Below are 5,209 nucleotides of genomic sequence, written 5' to 3'. Positions count from 1 at the left end.
GGAAATGGGGTGTTTATCATGATCCCCTCCCCTCCCCCATTCATCTCACCATTGATGCCAGTCCGGCTCCAGGGCCTGCGGCTCCCCTCTGGGCTCCCTTAGCTCTCCCCCGTCCACACTGGCCATCGCCACCAGGAGTGAGAAGGCAGTGGTTCCTTCTCCAGTCACCTGCCCACTATCAGTGGTGTCCAGCAGCTCCCCTCTCCCTCAAACCTTCAGACACCACTGCTGACCCTGCTGGCCCCACCCTGGGCCCCCATCTCCTCCTCATTTGAGGGTGGAGTCAGCCAGGACAGTCTCTGGTGTCCCTTCTGTTCTTTAAGTGCATGTGCCTGGGTGCTCAGTTGTGTCCAACTGAGACTCCAGGGACTGCAGCCCTCCAGGCTCCTCTGTCCATGGGATTTTCCAGGCAAGAATACTGGAATGGGTTGCCATTTCCTCCTTCAGGGGATTTTCCCAACTCAGGGATCGAACCCACATCTCTTGTATCTTTTGCATTGGCAGACTAGTTCTTTACCAGCTGAGCCATCAGGGAAGCCCCTGTTTTTTAAGAGAGAAAGCAGTAATAATCAAGGAAGAACAATTCATCTATATTGTACTATCTTCACTTCTTGAATTTATGCATCCAAGGACCACAACGACCTAGAATGTAGCAGAGAACTCAGACTGCAACAAACATAGGGTTGCAAAAGCAGGAGACTCACGTGCTTTAAAAATAAAAGACTGTCCCATGACAGAGGGTACCAGAGATAAGCATTTTAAGAGCTTTGAGGTACTGTTCTGAGAATATATCTTTCTGTTCCTGAGTAATGTGGTCCACTGTTAGAAGACTTAGAGTTTCTTTACTGTAGCTCTCAAAAGCAAACTGAGATTCCAGGTTACTGTGCTGAACTCTGCAAAATTTCCCTTGGAGTCTCATCTGAATGTCAAGTTTGCTTGCCACATTTGTGGCTTCCTCAAACCAAAATTCATGATAAACTTCGATATTTTCCATCATTCACTTACTAAATGCGGCATGACAATCAAGCTATTGGCTGAGCAGAAGACATGACTGTGTCTACTGCCTCATCTTGATTTACAAGCAAAACCTAGAAAACCTAAAAATATAAGTGTTTTGTGGTTTACCTAGGAATAATACACAAAGTATTGTGGGTATTTTTAGTGAAGGAAATCAATTTTGCATAGTTAATTTCAACCTAAATAAAATGTGAATTTTGTTTAAAAGATTTTTTTTTAATAAATAAATAAAAGTGTCTGATAAAGAAAAAAAGCACTTAGGATTCTTGCTTTACAAACAATTCTTGCATGTTGGGTTATCCAATCTTCCTAGCCCAAGGCCATTTAAAGAAGTCATTTCTGGAGACTTCCTTGGTGGCTCAGGGGTTAAAAATCCACCTTGAGATGCAGGTGACCTGGCCAGGGAACTAAGATCCCACATGCCATGGAGTACTGAGCTTCGACTACTGAGTCATGCATTCTGGAGTCCGAGCACAAAGAAAGATCCTGCATGTCACAACCAAGACCTGACACAGCCAAATAAATAAAAATAAACTGTAAAAAGAAAAAAAGAATTGCTAGAAGTGTGCCTAGTTGCTCAGTTGTGTCTGACTCTTTGCAACCCCATGGACTGTAGCCTGCCAGGTTCCCCTGTCCATGGAATTCTCCAGGCAAAAATACTGGAGTGGGTTACTATTTCCTTCTCCAGAGGATCTTCCTGACCCAGGGATCAAACCCACATCTCCTGTGTCTCCTGCCCTGCAGGTGGAGTCTTTACCCTCTGAATTATCAGGAAAGCCCTAGAAGTGTACCAGGAGCTGTAAGAAATGGCAGATGAGTAGAATCTCAGAATCAGGAAAAAAAAAAATACAAAAATGAGTACCCAAGAGCAGAGTAATTGCGATCATTTAGTGCAGAGCTGTAAACAGGCCCTGTGCTGTGCTGTGCTTAGTCCCTCAGTCATGTCCGACTCTTTGCAACTCCATGAACTGTAGCCCAGCAGTCTCTGTCCACGGAGAATCCTCAGGTTAGAATACTGGAGTGGTTTACCATACCCTCCTCCAAGGTATCTTCCCAACCCAGGGATCAAACCCAGGTATCTGCATTGCAGATGGATTCTTTACCATCTGAGCCACCGGGGAAACCCAAACAGGCCCTAAGGGTCCATAATTGCTGGTTTTGCAACAAAGCACGATGGTTTCCATTTAGAGTTTTGATGTGGATCATCCAGAAAGACTTAAAGGATGTAGCATGTCCTCTTTTAAAAAGGAACACAAGTTTGTTCTCTCCAAAATGGCCAAACTAAATGAAGTTAGGCACTGTTGAAGGGATAGAAATTATCTTGGGGGAAGAAAATATTTCAGTGAAAGAGTCCCATACTTGGTAATTCCAAATGAACAACGGTTAGATGGTGAGGCAAGAGTATGGAGGCTGCAGGAGGTACGTTAGCTCATTTTCACCCACCTCTGCTTAGAGTCCTCACCAAGACTTTTCAACAGCGCGGAAGACAAAAGCAGAAGGAATGTTTCAGAGGAGGAGGCTAAAGAGACATGCCAACTAATTGTAGTATCTACTCTCAGATATTCAATCAGGGAAGGGGATTTAACCCAAGGACATAATAAGATCAACGAATAGGACTAGAAGATCAACGGCAGCTTAAAGCACTGGCTCTAGGTCAATTTCTAAAGTTGACACCACAAGAAAAATATTCTTGGAAAATATCGAAGTATTCAGGGTGAAGGTCATGACATGTGTAACTTACCTTCAGATTGTTTAGGGAAAAAATTATGCATGTACACATATGTGTGTGCGTGTCCATTTGTGTGTGTGCATACTGGCGGGGACAGATGATAAAACGATAAAACAAATGGAGTAAAATGTTAGCAACAGGTAAATCTTTTTTATTTTCGGTGGTGGGGGAGGCACACAGCTTGTGGAATTTTAGTTTCTGCCCCAGGGATTAAACCTGGGGACTCAACAGTGAAAAATGTGGAGTCCTAACCACTGGGGACTTCCCTGCTGGCTTAGCAGTAAAGAAGCCGCCTGCAGTACAGGAAACGCAGGAGACTCAGATTCAATCCCTGGGTCGGTAAGATCCCCTGGAGAAGGAAATGGCTACCCACTCCAGTAAACTTGCCTGGAAAATTCCACAGACCGAGGAGCCTGGCAGGCTACAGTCCATGGGATCACAAAAAGTCGGACACGGCTGAAGTGACTGAACAGCAACAACACCACCACTGGACTGCCAGGGAATTCCCAACAATAGGTAAATCTTGGCAAAAAGAATAAAGATGTTCTTTGAACTATGTTTTATTTTTACAACTTTTCATAAAAGTTGGAATTATTTCCAACTTTTAAAAATATATATTTTAATTAAGGAGGTCCAAGGTGGCCACATTACCACCTAGAATGGTCACTTCTGCTCCCACTTTCTTCTGAGCTCCCAGCCGGGCCCCTCCCATCCACCCAGAGGCAGCGTAAAAACAGGACCGTTCAGCCTGCAATCCTGTTGACTCTCACACCCAGGCTGTGCCTGTTTGGAAGGTGTCCAAGCCCAGCATGTGATGGCCTTGTTCCCCGTGGCCACCTGACACTCACCCAGGGCATGGGGTAGGTCAGTCACCGCTCACACTTCACCTCCACCTTCAGCCGGAGGCATTATTCCACACAATTGGTCCACAGCAGTACAGAGTTTGAGGGGCCTTTTGTTCCCCTGAGTTTGGAGAAACCCTCTCAAAATCACCAGAAACTTCCTGTAGACCGGGCTTCCTCACACAGGGGTGGCTGGTACGTGGAGGGATCGAGATGGGAAGTGGAGCAATACATCAGGAAGGCCTTTATTCTGTTTTAACAGGAAAGTAGAATTTATTGGTGAGTGTGATAAGAAGGGGACAGCGCCAGGCTCTCCTGAGCACAAGGCCTACCATTTTCCCAGGGGCAACAATTAAGGATGTGTTTGACCACAGTCATCTGGGATGAGCCACTTTTCTGTCACCATGTTTTCAAATTCATCTACATTAAACTTAGTAAGTCCCGGGACTTCTCCAATGGTCCGGTGGCTAAGACTTGGCGCTCCCGAGACAGGGGACCTGGGTTCAATCTCTGGTCAGGGAACTGAGATCCCACATAATACAACTAACAGTTCACATGCTACAACTACAGATCTCGAATGCCACAACTCAGACCCGCCCGATGCAGGCAGATAAATAGATTTTTTAAAAATAATTAATAAACTCAGTAAACCCCCCACTTCTTGGAGACAGGGATCTTCTGGTGGCCAGGGAACTTGAATCTGGCCATGAACAGAGTCTCAGGGCTTCCCTGGTGGCTCAGCGGCAAAGAATCTGCCTGCAAAGCAGAAGCCACAGGAGACACGGGTTCGATCCCTGGCTGGGAAAGATCCCCTGGAGGAGAACATGGCAACCCACTGCAGTATTCTTGCCTAGAGAATCCCATGGACAGAGGATCCCGGCAGGCTACAGTCCATGGGGTCACAAAGATTTGGACACATCTGAGCAACTTAGCACACACCAGGGCCTCAATCACATGCTCCTTGCTCTGCAGCTTGGTACAGATGGACATTATAATTTGGCCAGTGTGGACCCTGGTCACTGGGTCCTGGTGCTTTCCAAAGGCACCGTGCATACCTGTCTGGAGCCTATCAGAGCCTAAGAGCACAGAACAGCATCTTGTTGATGCAGGTGATGTGAAGGGGTAGAGCCACACTTGGATGTGAAAACTATCTTTGCCACAGCTTTTCACCATGTACGTGTTGGCACACACAGAGGCAGCCTCTGGGGCCTCGGAGGACAGCTGCCTATCCTCATCAGACACTGTGTGCCCACAGAGTGGGAACTCATCCACTTTTGCCTTCTTCTACCCTAGGTCAAAGATGTGGATCTTGGCATCAGGGACATTTCAGCAGAAGTGAGACTCTGGGTTCAGCTTGTTTTCATGTTACCAGTAACACCAGGCAGGGCAGAAGCTCATGGCAACAGCAGGATCTTCAGTGGGCGTGCCAAAGGGAAAGAGTCATCAGGAAGACTTTTTGTTTGTTTGTTTGTTTGTTTTTCTTGGCAACACTATGCAGCACGTGGGATCTTAGTTCGCTGAGCAAGGATGGAACCCACTCCCCCTACATTGGAAGCATGTAATTTTAACCACTGGACCACCAGGGAAATCCCAGGAAGTTTTTTTTGTTTTGTTTTGTTTT

At 46.2% G+C, this 5,209-nt stretch overlaps 1 pseudogene; it reads right to left on the bottom strand.

The window, feature by feature from the left end:
- Positions 1 to 3,940: 3,940 nt before the first annotated feature.
- LOC113900826 lies at positions 3,941 to 4,953 on the bottom strand (annotated as a pseudogene).
- Between the last annotated feature and the right edge of the window lie 256 nt (positions 4,954 to 5,209).

This window comes from Bos indicus x Bos taurus, chromosome 11, assembly GCF_003369695.1.
Source record: "Bos indicus x Bos taurus breed Angus x Brahman F1 hybrid chromosome 11, Bos_hybrid_MaternalHap_v2.0, whole genome shotgun sequence".
NCBI classification, from domain to species: Eukaryota; Metazoa; Chordata; class Mammalia; order Artiodactyla; family Bovidae; genus Bos; species Bos indicus x Bos taurus.
Note: the sequence above shows the minus strand (reverse complement) of the source record. Positions and strands in the feature narration are given on the sequence as shown.